Here is a 16,196-nt window from a genome sequence, read left to right on the forward strand (position 1 = left end):
TTTCACTATCTAATTCTGCTTTTCTGAGCCTTGTACATACATCAGCTTAGCTAATCTGATCATACGAGCAAGTTTCGCCATTGCCGTCTAAGTTTAGTCTTAGGGCTTTGTAGACTGACTTCATGCACAAAATATAATCCCCCCTTGTCCATATGAATACATAAAAATTACATTATTCAGTAGTATTTACTTCCTGCTATGCCTTATGCTCAATTCCAGAATCTGACTATTGCAATATAACCACAAAAAACAGGTGGAAGCCTAGCAACACGTGGTCCATCTGCATTTGATTTAGTTAATGTACTGAACCTAATAACTTCCATATATTCTCTGATTGTGTATTTTGAGCCTGTCTTTTTGTGGTTTTGCAATTCAATTATACGAATCTGTGCTTCGTTCATCCACTGGTTTTGTTGGGATCATCAAGTTTCTAGAAATAATAATCGCCGTGATTACTATGTCATTGCTCATAGTGCTGATGAAGCAATTGCTGCCCACGTAGAGCATCAAGGAACTGATCATATGATTTAACAGGTTTCCCATGAATTCAGATGTCACTACGCAACACCTCCTACCAATAATAGGCATGAGACACCTCCTACTAAAAGAGTTGAAGCGGCTTGCCATTTTTGTCTAATTTTTCCAATTGTGCCCTCAATTGGATAATTTGGATCACCTCTGGTTTTGAGTAGAAGGCTAATTTTGTCTTTTCTCCCTTGTGAAAGATGTGAATGGCATCACGCCACATCTCCTGGCCTCTCCCTTTGTTTTCTTCGTCTGAGATTAGAGGGGAGAGAGAGAGACAGAGCGCTATCACCTTCTCCGTGATTTCTCCCACCTCCTCCGTGTTCTCTCTCTCTCTCTCTCTCTCTCTCTCTCTCTCTCTCTCCAGAGTGCATATACAGCGATTCAGGCATTGGAACCTCTTTCATCTCTCCAGCGATTCAGCAGTCTTCGCACAGATAGGTAACCTATGACTCTTTCTTTCTCCTTGTCTGGTAGGTTGGAACATTTTTTCCCAACAGACAATAGAAGTTATTAATATTGTCTTTGGGTACGAGCGAAGGGTGTAAAGCACAAGATTGATGTTCCTCTAAACTTGGAAAAACAAGTTTTTTGTTGAGAATCCAACCGTCCAAGAAACTTCGTTTAATGTGAGAGTCCTCCATAAATTTCCTCCACAGATGTTCGCAAGCAAATTAACGGATCTGAAATTGTGGCATAACTTGTATCCATCTCTTCCATACGTGTCTTAAATAGATGCGTACCTACCGAGAAGTTTTTGGGTGCCGAGCAGGTACCACGGTACCTATCAGCGATTCCAATTGTCCAAATGTGTTTTGAACAACCCAGATTTATTCCCCCCCCCACCATCTCTTAAAGATTGGGCCAGAGGATTAGTCGAGGTGCCCGAATGCCTGAGTTATGAATAAAAATTTCTATCGATGAAAATTTGGATTACATAATTTTGAGACATCGATTTTCGGCTCAATTTTGGTGCTGTAGCTAAATGCCATTGTGCACAATTCCTTTGTCCACCCTAGCACTATTGGTAATTATCTAATCTGATTGGTTATTAACATTTGCACATTTAATCGTATTGTTTCGATTTGTTAGTATACAAAAAAAAAAAAAAAAAGAAAAGAAAGAAGAGAGGCTTGCGCTCTAATGTGTGTTTACTAAAGGAATTTGTTTGGTGTAGGTGTTGGTCGTTGCTGGTATTTGGTAGAAATCTCAGACTTTGATCTACCTGGCTCATCGGTGTGCCTCTTCAATTTTTGATCTTATGTTTCACATTTTCAACTTAACAAACTTTACTTTTGTTCAGAAATTTTTGCAATGCTTTATTTCTTGTGCAACTCTTGCTGCATGGATGCAGAGGCTTTTTCCAGATTATTGGCAAGACCATTTGCGTGCTGTTAAGACATGGATTGAGAGCTTGGCCAGTTTGTGGGTAATGTATTTCAGGCTCCTATTTGTGTACCTTTATTTTGAGCGGAGCTTCGTATGGTTCGAATTGTTCTTTACATGATTTAATTCCAATTCTTCCTGTGTTTATATCTTTGGTCCATTGTGAGGGCTTCCCGCAAATACAAAAATGTATATTTCGTGTTCAATTTGTTCTGTGCGTGTGACCGGAATGAGTATGGAGGTGTGTATGAATCTATTTTCGTCAAATCCACATTGAGCCGATCTTCTGATACGAACAGCAATAATTCGTTTAGTGTCACTGAATAATGTTCCTTTGTCTACTCTATTTTCGTGGAATTCGGCCATGAATGCTTATGCTTAAGTAGTTTATATTGCTGAATAATGTCTTCTTTTCTTTCTTTTTTTTTTTTTTGCTTATCGAGGGTGTCCGAAACATTTTGCTCGACTAATCACTCGGGTACAAGCAGTCCCCCATCACATGTACAAGATAATTTCCGGACCTAAGCCCTGGGGTAACCTCAAAGGAGAGTGAGTTATGGAATTTCACCATAGGTGCAGCCCTTGAGATTCGAACCTTAGACATTCCTTTTGGAAATTCTATTGCTGAATAATGTTCCTCTTTTGTGTGCGATTGTTTGGTCGGTTTGGTCGGTTTTTGATGTGGTAAGTGAGAATTTCGATGTGATTTGGAATGTTATTGGATTTTGAAGTTTTACATATATCTGGTGCAGTTGTCGATGTGTTGCTGTGGCGGAGATGGTGTGGAGCGGTTATTTTGTTGGGCTCTTCTACGGCCTGTGGTTCCTATTTGAGTGGGCAGGTTACAACCTCTTGTCTTTCACTGCAAATGTTCTGTTGCTTCTCGTTGCCATCCTTTTCTTTTGGGCTAAATCTGCTTCATTACTCAATAGGTGGGTATATGTGCTTTTATACTTTGTTGCACTGCGTTCGCTTTATGTTATTTAACTATTGTCCATAATTAATTAGAAACTTTCTATAGATTTTGTGCTCTTATAGATCTTATTTATGCTATAAACATGATGGTATATGTGTATATACAGTGTACTCGTATATTCGTTACCCTTGGAATGCTCATTCAGATGTATGGTCCACTAAGCAATAACAGAATGACATGATAAAATTAACTGATTTTGGTGAATAGTCATTACATTGGGAGATTAAGGAATGCTCATTCCACTCAAACAAAACTCTAACGAGTTGTTTATTTTGTTTGTCTTAACAGTTTAAAACATTATAGGTGGGTTGAACCATTATTTTATAATGGTGGGATTGAGAAATTTTAGCAATAAAATTTTGAGCCATCATGCGTGCTCTTGGCAGCTTTGTCCTGCTTGAAATGTTACCACATGAATACTGAAGCTCTAGGAGGTTTTGATTAATTGCAGATCCTACCATATTCTTCGCTAATGTTGCAAGGGTTTAAACTATGGTTCTCAGGGTGTAACCTTCTTGGTGATGTGCATGGTGTTTTTCTTTACGTCTTTCGATGAACAATTGCTTAGCAAAAGAAAATTGCGGTCCTTTGCCTCCCCTTCCTGATCTGGAAATTTCTGAGGAATCTGTTTTGACAGCTGCTGATGTAGCCCGAGTGTGGATGAATCATGATTGTCAGTTGCTCATGACATTGCAGTTGGTCGAAATGTGAAACTTTTCTTCAGGTGTGATTCCTTGATATACCTTCCTTCTCTGTATGCAATCAATTTATTGGCATGCTAATGGTGGACTTCAATGTGCCTATGTATTGTGGTTTTGGTCTTCAGGCTGCCTCTGGCTTGTGGGTAATTTTGTACATTGGTAGTTTCTTCAACTTCCTTACTCTGGTCTACATTGGTGAGTTTTTTTTGTGCCCTTACCCTGTAGAAGTTCACAAGCATTTTAAGAGACTAACTTGATTCAAGCTTGGTTATTTGCTTTGATTTTTTCTGTAGGGGTTCTTCTTAGTTTGTCGGTCCCCGTGTTGTATGAGAAGTACCAGGCTCAAGTTGATGAGAAGCTGATTGTAGCTCATAAGATCATTCAGACACAATACAAGAAATTAAATGATAATATCCTGAGAAAGATGCCTCTTAACCAGAAGAAGAAAACTCAATAAGCCAATGTATCTCTCTCTCTCTCTCTCTCTCTCTCTCTCTCTCTCTCTCTCTCTCTCTCTCTCTCTCTCTCTCTCTCTCGCACCCCCCCTCTCTCTCTCTCTCTCACACCCCCTCTATCTCTCTCTCTCTCTCTCTCTCTCTCTCTCTCAACATTGCATGCTTGATAAAACCGCACTTTAGAAACCCCTATGCTAACTACTGTCTTCAAAGTTATAATCTCTGAGGGGTCTAAAATAACTGAAGTTTGAAAGGACAAGTTGTTACGAACTTGTGAGTTGAGAATAGATCACGAATACAATGTAAGAGTTGTCTTATTTTGTTACTTTATTTGCAGCATTGCTGCAATTCACACTTGAAGTTGGTTTGTTATTCTAGGATGATTTGAGTTGTTTATTCCTCTCGTAATTGAACTCTTTTTTTTAAAAATAAGTTCCTGGCATGTTTTTTTTTTGATGACCATGTGTATTCCTGACATATTAAACAGTCAAGTTTCATCTGCTTCTTGGTGCTGACCCTCACCAAAGGATGCCACCTTCAATTTTAGTCAACAGCAATCTAGAACATCCTTTATTGATGATTCTATTCTAAGGCACAGTTATGTAGCATTGACACAGCCAAGCAACATGACATGGACACGACATCGACAAACATGGACACGACATCGACAATCCGACATGTAAGTTCCAAAGAAATAGAGGACACGACTCGTTGGGGACACATTTTACAAAAATAGTAGTTATTATTCAATTGTAGGAATAAAAAAGGCTCTAATTTTCTAATATTTAATACTGTATATACCTTAAATCTTACTTTTTATCACATCATTCACAAAAGTGTCCCGAGAGTGTCCAAAGAATTTTTTTAAAGGGTGTGTCCAAGCAAAAAACATTGACAAAAAAATAGGAAACTTTGGATTTGAGTGTCGGACGCATGTCTGGAGAGTGTCGGTGTTCGACAATTGTCCGACACCCATAAGTGGCCTCTGACGAAGTGTCCGTGCTACATAGAGTGACCATTTACATCCACATGCTTTAAGGAAGAGTTGCAGTGATGTGCTTAATTTTTGGAACGATTTCTGCTGCTAAATCCAACTTGCTGTTAAATGTAATTATAGTAGTGGACTAGAAGCATTCGTGCTTTACAACAAATAAAACATAAATACATTTAGAAAAGTGAAAGGACACACAAAAAACATAAATACATTTTAGGTAAGTTACAAATGGCACCAATCAAAGAGATAAATAAGAGCAACTAGAGTTGGGCAATCCAACTTCTGGGTAGAGGTGTGGGGAAAAATCAAAGAGCAAGGCTCTGAAAGATGAGGGTTGAGGGGTAATGAAAGGGGACATAATCAGCCTACTCATTAGCAAAAAAAGGGGTAGTGGGCGTAATTGGCATAGAATCAATTCAGGTTATGGCTGGATGGAGCCTATACAGGGAAATGGATCCATCTAGACAACTCCTGATTGGGAATAACGATAGCTAAGTCAACTTGAGCTGACTTTATTGCTTGCGAGATGAAGACAAATGTTCCCGAGGGGTCTCAGTCCTCAATATAGATACTGCTTTCTTATCCCTTTGAAAGAAAAGAAGATATACTAAAAGCTTTAAAGGGTCATAGAGATGTTCAACTTCTCAGAAAAGCTTGCTGGAAAAAGTATTGTTGAGATTCAAGAACAATTTTTCTCCTCTCCTCCATAAAGAGAAGTTTTATTAACATTTCCCACATTCTTCCTTGATTTCTTACTTGATTGTGTGTGATCATGTTCTCTTTATCTTCTCATGTTTTCCTCCTTTTTGTTGCCTACTTCGGCATAATGCTCTGGGAAGGAAAGAAGCAAATATGGTGTGATATTGAAACTCACATTTACCCTCTTGCTTGTGCAGTTTTTAATCAGAAAACATTGTACAATGCTTACAAGAAAAGGACAAAGAATGTCGAGATTGGCATCGAAGAGTACAATAGAATGAAAGAAGTTGATCCAGAATTCTACATAGAAGCTTCAACCCTTCAATATGGAAAAGTAACCACTTAACCACGTGTGTTTGGTTTCAATTCATAGTGCCACGTGTTAGATTTGCCCAAAAAAGTGCCACTTTGTGCTGTACTGCGCTGTACTCTTTCAACTCAAAACTTGCTCTTGATATTTTATTTTAGGACAAGACCATCATGGATTTAGTACTAGAGAACAAGAATGTTAGAACCCAAGTGGTTGATGAGTAAGTGAAATGGCCTCACTTATTGCCTATCCAACCTTTATTTTGACGTTCTAATGGTAGAATTGATCTAATGCTATGACTGTGTTACTGTATTGATATTGCGGTGAAGTTATCGATGATGATGGTCCTATGCATTGTTGGACTGCCCTTTGCCAAGTTAAGGTAATCTGGGACTAATTGGACTTATCAAAAAAAAGTAATGTGGGACTAATTGGAGTTGATATCGTTGACCTCTTTAAAAAGCCTAAAACTTTGCAAGTAGAACAAATTGAATGGGTGTGTGGTACAGTTTCATTATTGTTTTCCCAACATTGTGGTTCTTTGAATTGTTACTATGCTAAGACTTTTCTTCCTTTTGGGATTTTGTTTTTATTGATATGAAGCAATGTTGGAATGTAAAGCAAATGTTACCCTTGACGTTGGAATGTAAAGCAAATGTTACCCTTGACATTGGAATGATATGCATTATTACTCATCCAGCTGACGAAACAATTGCTGCCCAAGCAGAGCACCAAGGAACGGATCATGCGATTTACCAAGCCTGACTTCTACGGTGACTATAACATCTTGGGAATTTGGAAAGTCAGGTGGTAGAGTGGTTAGATGCTTTGTTTCATAACTCGTTTGAGCATTATAGCAGTATAGGTGATGCGTTTGGTTTCACACTTTACATCATCCGGCGACGGCAACGGCAACAGCTGTCGTTAACGTCTGGCGACTTCGATTGCCTCACGATCCAGCGAATGAAGTTCAAATTTCCCGATTAGGTAGGATTCCCAATTTTTCGGGTTTTCAAAACATTTCGGCAATCTATGTGTGTAAACAATATTATGTGCTCGTATGATTTGCAGCAAAAGCTCTATTCTGTACTCTAAACTACAACTACCTAGATTGACTTTCAAACTTTCAGCTTATGTAATCTTTTGCTCTTTATAATTTCCATCCTTTATGTAATCAGCTTTCGGGCTTTTTAGTCCTATCTCATACAAATTACTCCACTCAAAATAAAATCCTACTATAACATGACAGGCACAAACATCACAGGCACAAAACTTCGCGTGCTGGCACGCGCGAATCACCTAGTAACATAAAACGGTAAGTAAAGGGCTTGCTCTCAAAGAGATCAAACATTTCAAATCTTGAAGCTATTAGAAGTACGTTTGTCCGAAAGTTAACTTCAAGCCCCAAAATTAATTGAGGTGCGCATGCTAGCCCGAACACACGGTTAAAAGAAATGATTACCGGAACCTTCTTTTTTTAGAAATTAACCAAAACTTAATTGACCCAAAAATCGAAAAACACTACTAGTAGTATCATATATACATTCTTCGATGCAAGATAGTAAATTCACTTATTAGAGATGTTTTGGGGGTTTTAACATATTGTCAGCTCGTAATTTTGCCATAGCACGCCCATTTTTTAATCCAATCGTGCTCTTGTTCTTAGCTCGTAATTAAAAAATGGGAATTTTTAATCCAATTGTGCTCTTGTTCTCAGCTTGTAATTTGAAGGGTAAATTTCACTAACCTTCCCTGAGGATTCTGACACAAATAGAAAGCTCCCCTGAGGTTTCTCAAATCTCAGTGACGTCCCTTACTTTTGCTGACATTACCAAAAGTCCCCCTTCTGTTACTAGCCTTTACATATGCTAATAGAAGTTGCTGATGATGTCATATTATGTGCTTTGAACTGTCCAAAATGCCCTTTGACCTCTCTTGTTCTTCTAAACTCATGTGTTCTTCGACCCGTATTACAATCCAAATTCTAATTTTGCCGCAATGATGCTCACTTATTTTGGATATTAGATAGAAAGCATATGAATCTATCAATTATTCTTTTCTAATGCAAATATTTAATTGAAAATATTTATAATAATGACTACTACTATATTAATAGGGTGGTGATAAACCCACGACAACTTTTGTTGGTGACACGATCGCATATGCTATTATTACAACTTTACCCCTATCCATACAAGTACGACTCCCAGTATTTCCTTCCCTCTGTTCATCATCTCTCCTTGTTCCTATCTCTCATCCATTTTCGGCATCAGCTTCCATCATGGAACAATCTTGACCTGTTCGCTTGGATTTGGATTTCCATTTCTAGGACACTAATTAATACAATGGGGACTTGTTTTTGGGTTCCAATCTAACTTCCAGAAAAAAGAAAAAAAATCAGGATTTTCAGACATCACCAACCCACATACAATTGATCTATGAAGAAAATTTCTAGCCTTTGTTCAGAAAATGGAACCAATTACATAGGCGAAACAAAGAGAAAAAGCAAGAGACGTGAGAGATTTGACATATTTTCTCTGAAATTGTCGATTCCAAAATAAATAAATTAGGAAAACAGTATAGGATTTAGGAAAAAGCATGGATCCTGTAAGGTTTGAGTCGTTGATGGTGATGATCTAACTATGGCAGTGTGTGGCTGATGGTTGTAATTGGGGTGTCAACCTCAAGCCAAGCCGTCAATGCTTCTACTGCTTGGTTTAATACGGGATTTTGGGGGAGAGAGAGAGAGAGAGAGAGAGAGAGAGAGAGAGAGAGAGAGAGAGAACCAGAGTTCGAGGGTAAAAATGTCAGATCAATGCAATATTCGTGGCATGAACAGAAGTTATCGTGGCATTATCCATGCCCATATTAATAAGCTCAAAAATAAAAAATAACAAATTCTTTATTTACTTTGTAAAATAAACTAAGGGGTGGTTTGGCATAATAATTCTTTTAGATTTTTTTGGGGCTTTGTTCAAATATTTTTTGCCTTAGTAGTTTCGCGTCAATTTTTAATGGATTTTTTATTCGTTTCAACAAGAGAAACATAAAATGTACAAAATTATGATCAAATCCTTTTAAAAGTTGCCTAAGGACATAACAATGCAAAATAGTTTTTATTATGTTTTGTTATTCTAATTCTTTCAATTTTAGTTCCTATTTTTAATTTTTTATTTCCTTGCTTGATATAAATTAATAATCTAAAAAAATTGAACGCTAAAATGGTCTAAACCCCAAGGGGTTAGCCTGGTGGTCAAGACTTGAGACTTAGGAGTTTGCTCCTTCCTAGAGTATCAAGTTTGAAATCTCTCAAATGCTATCAACTACTTTCAGACTGCCCATTTTTGCCTTTAGTTGGGCTCCCCATAAATAGGTGGTGGGATTTGGCCCCCAGAATTATTTGAGGTGCGCTTAAGCTAGCCCGAACACCTGAGTTATTTAAAATACCTAAAATGTCTTAAATAAGAAATTCTAGAATATGAACTTGCTGTATTGAGTAAATCTATCCATTTTTCTTATTCAATACAGACAACAAGCTCTTAAAACCCCTAACCCAGCCTAAATTGGAAACCTCCAGAAACCTCTTCCATCACCTTATCACCACCCAATGGCCCATCATCAAAATTGCCCAAAACGACCGCAGCCAATTTTGCCACAGCGCACCAATTTTTTACCCTTGTTTTACCAATTTCGCATGCTACTCACTCCATTTGCCGATAAAGAATAATTCGCCCGATTATACAACAATGTGCGTATGTTTATTTTATTCGAGTAGTAATTGCATATGCATAATAAGAGCACAATTGGATTAAAAAGTCGGGAGTAACTTTTTTTTTCTCTATTCAAATATTTTTTATATTTATTAGTTTTGCGTCAAACTTTTGTAACTTATTGATTCGTCTCGACGAAAGGAATCAAAAAAGTATAAACTTTTTATCGCAACTCATAATTTTCTTTAAAAAGATAAAAAAAAAAAAATCAAAAAATTGTCTTTTTGAGTGTGGATTGAAAAGTAGGGTGACTTATTTTTTTGTCTCTATTTGATTTTTTTTAATTTGTTTGTTTTGTGTCAAACTTTTGTGATTTATTGATTTGTCTCGACAAAAAAAAAATCAAAAAAGTAAAATTTTTTGATCGAAACTCATAATTTTTGAATAAAAACAAGAATAAGTCAATAAGACAACTTTTTTTACTTGTTCTTATTTGTTTTTTTTAAAAATTATGAGTTTCGAACAAATTTTTTTACTTTTCCGATTTCTCTCGCCAAGACGAATCAATAAGTTACAAAGTTTAACGCAAAATTAACAAATGCGAAAAAAATTTGAATAGAGACAAAAAAGAAGAAGTTACTATTTGACTTTTGAAGCCAAATGAGCCCACCTTGTTCCTTTTTTAGAAAAATTAAGACTTCTGTTCATTTTTTACTTTTTTCGATTACTCTCGCCGAAACAAAGCAATAAGTCAAAAATTTGAGGCAAATTGGCAATTTCCATTGGATTTCTCCGCAAAAGGGGGAGAATTTATCAGTAGAGGGCAAATGGAGATACAAGTAGGGGGATATATGTCATTTTATCACAATAGTTAACGCCATTTAAGGTTAAATTAACGGAAGGGGGAATCTTGACAATGTCAGCAAAAGTAAGAGAGGTCAGTGACATTTTAGAAACCTCGAGGGAGGTTTCTGATTGTGCCAGAAAGATGTCAATAAAATTTACCTTAATTTGAATCATAGAATTCGAACTACTACTTTATTGGCACGACTCTCGGTATTAATTGTTAGAAGATGTGCAAATTAATTTTGAAAAGTGATAATGTCAAAACTGTTTTTATTTGTTTCAAAATTGTAGTGCATAAAACCCTTGTACCTTGCACATGGGATAAGGCTTTTATGCACTACAATTTTAACAAAGACATAATTTCTTTCCAGAATTTTTAATTATTTATCATCTTATTTTATATATTTATTCGTGTGAATTTATATCAATATTGTTTGATGTATGAAATATTGAACAGTGAAATTCCTTTACATAATCAAAACAACCAGTATTAATAATATATTATAAAGCAGGGGTGAAAATCTCTAATCTTTATGGAGTACTAGTTATTTTGGCATGGAGCATCAATGAGTAGGCGTACGTACTAATCCAACAATATTATTTTTTGAGGAGAATTTTAAAGGGAGAGGACACTTCAGTCTCAGTTGTCAGTCCCATCTTTTGTTCAAGGCACAAATGTGTTCATTTTTGTCCAACAATACTCTTTTGAGGAGAATTTTAAAGTTTAAAGGGAGAGGACTCTTCGATCCCATTTTTGGTTGAAGCCAACTATGATCTTAGAGCATCTCCAATCCACCCATCAAACACTATATTTGAAGTTTTTTGAGGAGCAATATTGAAAAAAACTTTTCCAACTCACACATCAAAAGTGAGCATCGAAATTGGTGACATTTTTTCTCTCTTCAAATACACCTCCTCAAATGATCAATTCAAGTGTACAATAGCAAAAATAAATAAATAAATAAAAATGAATGAATTAATGAAGTTTGAAAAGTGGATTGGCGTCACAATTTTAAAAACTATAGAAGTGAGCATGCTTGTGCCTGAAGGCATAGCTTGAAAAATTCAGCATTCAATACAGCTTCAAGTGCTAAGGTGTGAGAAATTGATCGTGCCTGAAGGCACATATCTTCATCACCGTGAAAAACTAATTTCTCATTATTACTGTCTACTACATCAATGATCTTATAAAAGTATATAGGGTTGTTTTCAAAGACACCCCTTCCACTATCACTGTCACGCCCCAAAATGAGAAGTGACCAGCCATGAACCACAAGACTAAAGCTCGTAGAACATGCAGCCTAAAAAGAAATTTTATAAAAACTCTCAAGCCTCCAAACAGACAATCATTTTTTTTTTATTCAGAACATTCCCAACCAATAACTTAAACCAACTGGATCCAGTCAAAAGCATGGGGAATAAACATCCCATGAACCAATCAATATCCATGAAACAACAATAATAAAGAGGATCCAAATATTAGACAAAAATGTTTTCAAATGCGGAAGCAAAAAAAAAAAAAAAATACTAAGCTAGGATGAGACACCCTAAGGAGGTCAACAAACGGAATCCCTGAGATGCCGCCAGAGTCCTTGCCTATCTTCCCAACTTGCCTGAAAAAGAAGTTGGAATAAATCCGTCAGCTGACGAGCTCAGTGAGTAGTAAAGCATGTATAATAATACAGTTCTAAAACATGGCTAAAAATAGATTATCACATTAACATATTTTGGCATACGAAGGAGTGCATCAAACCAACAAATTTGGCCATAAATCATTTACCAATAAATCTCAATGGTGATCACAAACCAATCTCCAACAACAATGGGGAACCAAAATCAATATCGATAGAACCAAATGCCAGTGAATAAATATCTCATAATTGGATCCAATATCGTATCTTTGAGTCACCACGAGTAGGCAGGCCGTGGAACTTTTCCCAAAGAACGACCCGGCAAAAGAAAGCCGTTGAGCATTAGAGTCACCGGCCTAACCCGGTCTCTTCTCTAATGGCCAGAGTCACCCGCACACAGAGGATTAATTTCCCTGGACTTTCCAAAATAAGTTCCCAACAATATCCACAAAGTTCTCACCAAAAGATTTATTCAGACAATAAAAGATTTCACCAAATGTTTTCCCGCATGCCGATTCAAGTAACCAAATAAACAGTTATGGGTTTCCAATTCCAATCATAAAATCTTCTAAACAATAATTTAAGGGACACGGGAAAGTTCAAAAATACGTAACATGCTTAACCACTCACCTGGGTCCGAAAGTAATGCAAGTGGAACCGCGCAAGCCTAACCTGAACAAAAAATCATATAGCAATGTTATCACTAACTGAACCAATACAATCTTTAGCAATATGGGGCTACCTAAGAAAACACCCTTCTAACCTAAAACTAAACCAACTTAAGTTCAATTAAAGAAACCCAACACCGAAAATTCAAGTCCAAAATCACATGCGTGCACAAATTCATGACAGTCCACCACGTGCCAAAACTCTTCTGATCTTTGGTCTAAAATTATTCCAAAACACCCTACCACAACCCTTGCTTGCATAGTATAAATCTTAGATTAAATTTACACTACAGCAAAACAACCACCTGCCATCACAACCCCACGCACATACAGATTGCCAATCACCATTACACCCAATAACTTAACTTGGAAGTACTACTTTCCGATCCAAGTTTTTCATTACTGTGCCGACCAATGGAAAAGAAAGAAACAGATTAAGAATTTAGTCTTACCTCTTAAGATCACCTTAGATTCGGCTGTGCAGCTCTCTCTTTTCTTTTCTTTTTCCTTAGAACATTAACTCCAATGTAGAACCCTACTCCTGAATGTCTCTAACTTTATAAAACTACCCACTAACTCTTAAAACCCCTAAATTATAGCTAACTAGTTAATTAGAATTTAGAAAGAACGCTATGCAAATTTATAAAATTACCATTAGGTACCCCTATTTAATCCAAAATCAATCTCATGCTCCAAAAATTATAACCACGACAACAATACCCATAGAACGCACAAAATAACTAATTGGGCTCCACACCATAACACTTCCAATTAATAATGATCCAAAATAACTAATAAGATAAAATAAAATTCCAGGCCGTAACATCCTTCCCTCCTTAAAATAAATTTCGTCCTCGAAATTGCATACTAACCTCATTCATACAAATGCGGATACTTCTTGCGCATTTCCTCATCACGCTCCCAAGTGGCTTCTTCAACCGCGTGATTGCGCCACAATACTTTAACCAATAAAATTGTTTTGTTGCGAAGCACTTTCTCCTTTGTATCAAGAATCTCAACGGGTTGCTCATCATAGGTTAAATCATCCCGAACATGAAGTGGCTCATAATCAATAACATGGGACGGACTATGCACATACCTTCTCAACATCGACACATGAAAAACGTTATGAACCTTAGCCAAATTAGGCGGCAACGCCAAACGATAAGCCACCTCACCAATCCTTTCCAAAACCTCAAATGGCCCAATATAACGAGGACTCAACTTTCCCTTTTTACCAAACCGAATAACTCCTTTCCATGGGGACACCTTAAGAAACACCATATCTCCAATTGCAAACTCCAAGTCCCTTCTACGATTATCCGCATAACTTTTCTGTCTACTCTGAGATGTTACAAGTCTTTCCCGAATAGTGGCAATCTTTTGGGTCGCATCCTCCACCAAGTCTGGTCCTAAAATTCGTCTTTCTCCGACCTCGTACCAACAAATAGAGGATCTACATTTTTGTCCATACAAAGCCTCATAAGGAGCTACTCCCAAACTCGAATGGTAACTGTTATTGTACGCAAATTCCATCAACGGTAATTGATCATCCCAATTTCCTTTCCACTCTAAGCTACATGCTCTCAATAAATCTTCCAAAGTCTGAATAGTTCTCTCACTCTGACCATCAGTTTGTGGGTGGTAGGCAGAGCTAAAAAATAACCGAGTACCCATCGCCGCCTGCAATGCATCCCAAAACTTAGACACAAAACGGGGATCACGGTCTGACACAATCGATACAGGTGCACCATGGAGTCTAACAATCTCCTTCACATATAACTGCGCCAAACGATCCAACTTATACGTCATGTTAATAGCAATAAAATGAGCGGACTTAGTAAGTCGATCAACTATAACCAAACTGCATCGTGTCCACTGCTCGTACGAGGCAACCCAGACACAAAATCCATAGAGATATGATCCCACTTCCACTCAGGTAACGGTAAAGGTTGAAGTTTTCCTGCTGGTTTCTGATGCTCTACCTTAACCTGTTGACAAATAAGACACTGTGCCACATACCTCGCAATGACCTTCTTCATTCCATTCCACCAAAAATGCTCTCGTAGATCCTTATACATCTTAGTGCTACCTGGATGAATACTATATCCAGAACTATGAGCTTCAGCCATAATCTCCGTCCTCAAACCACAATCACCTGGTACACAAACACGATCCCCAAGCCTAAGTACTCCATCCTCACCCAAGGTAAACCCTCCAAAATTTTCTTACACCAACGGTTATCTTGTTGAGCTACTCGAATTCTATCCAACAAATTTGGTTTCACTATCAACTGACTGCATATAGCACCATCTCCATGTCGTACAACCTCTACTTGCGATCTTTTAATGTCCTCTATCAAATGTGGCTGAACTGTCAAAAATGCCAAACTACCCCCTGATGATTTCCTACTCAATGCATCTGCCACTACATTCGCTTTTCCTGGATGGTACAATATACTAACATCGTAGTCCTTCAACAACTCAAGCCATCTCCTTTGCCTCAAATTAAGTTCTTTTTGAGTGAAAATATACTTTAAACTCTTATGATCAGTGTAAATCTCACAAGTCACCCCATATAAATAATGTCTCCATATCTTAAGTGCAAACACAATTGCTGCCAACTCCAAATCATGCGTCGGATAATTTCTCTCATGTACCTTCAGTTGACGAGAGGCATAAGCTATCACTCTATCATTTTGCATAAGTACACAACCCAAGCCTTGGAGAGACGCATCACTATAAATGACAGGTGCTGTAGTCAATCTCTTTTTAAGTTCTTGAAAACTTCGTTTACAACTATCCGTCCACTCATACTTCACCCCTTTCCGAGTAAGATTGGTAAGTGGCAGGGCAATGCGAGAAAACCCTTCCACAAACTGCCTGTAATACCCAGCAAGACCCAAGAAACTACGTATTTCAGTTACCGATGTCGGACGTGGCCAATCAACAATAGCTTCCACCTTTTTACTATCGACAGACACACCCTCCTTTCCAATCACATGCCCAAGAAATGACACACTGTCCAACCAAAACTCACATTTCTTAAACTTTGCATACAACTTCTTCTCTCTAAGAATCTGAAAGACTATCCTCAAATGCTCCTCATGTTCCTCCTTACTCCTGGAATAGATCAAAATATCATCTATAAACACCACCACAAAATGATCAAGCTGAGGTTTGAAGACTCTGTTCATCATATCCATAAATGCCGCTGGCGCATTAGTTAGACCGAATGGCATCACTAAGAACTCATAATGCCCATAACGAGTTCTAAAAGCTATTTTCATAATGTC

At 37.4% G+C, this 16,196-nt stretch overlaps 1 long non-coding RNA gene across 3 annotated transcripts; it reads left to right on the forward strand.

Annotated features, from left to right (window-relative positions):
* The first annotated feature begins 875 nt into the window (after window positions 1–875).
* On the forward strand, window positions 876–7,196 carry LOC131299142 (uncharacterized). Of its 3 annotated transcripts, XR_009190636.1 has the most exons (10): window positions 876–966; window positions 1,703–1,761; window positions 1,880–1,954; window positions 2,664–3,611; window positions 3,714–3,783; window positions 3,882–4,051; window positions 5,934–6,070; window positions 6,205–6,266; window positions 6,376–6,428; window positions 6,747–7,196. It is a non-coding gene; the product is annotated as an uncharacterized LOC131299142 (long non-coding RNA). The 3 variants fall into 3 exon arrangements; XR_009190637.1 differs by lacking the exons at window positions 876–966; window positions 6,376–6,428 and adding an exon at window positions 1,116–1,672; XR_009190635.1 differs by lacking the exons at window positions 876–966; window positions 6,376–6,428 and adding an exon at window positions 1,117–1,552.
* Window positions 7,197–16,196: the final 9,000 nt, after the last annotated feature.

Source organism: Rhododendron vialii, chromosome 8a, assembly GCF_030253575.1.
Source record: "Rhododendron vialii isolate Sample 1 chromosome 8a, ASM3025357v1".
Lineage (NCBI taxonomy): Eukaryota > Viridiplantae > Streptophyta > Magnoliopsida > Ericales > Ericaceae > Rhododendron > Rhododendron vialii.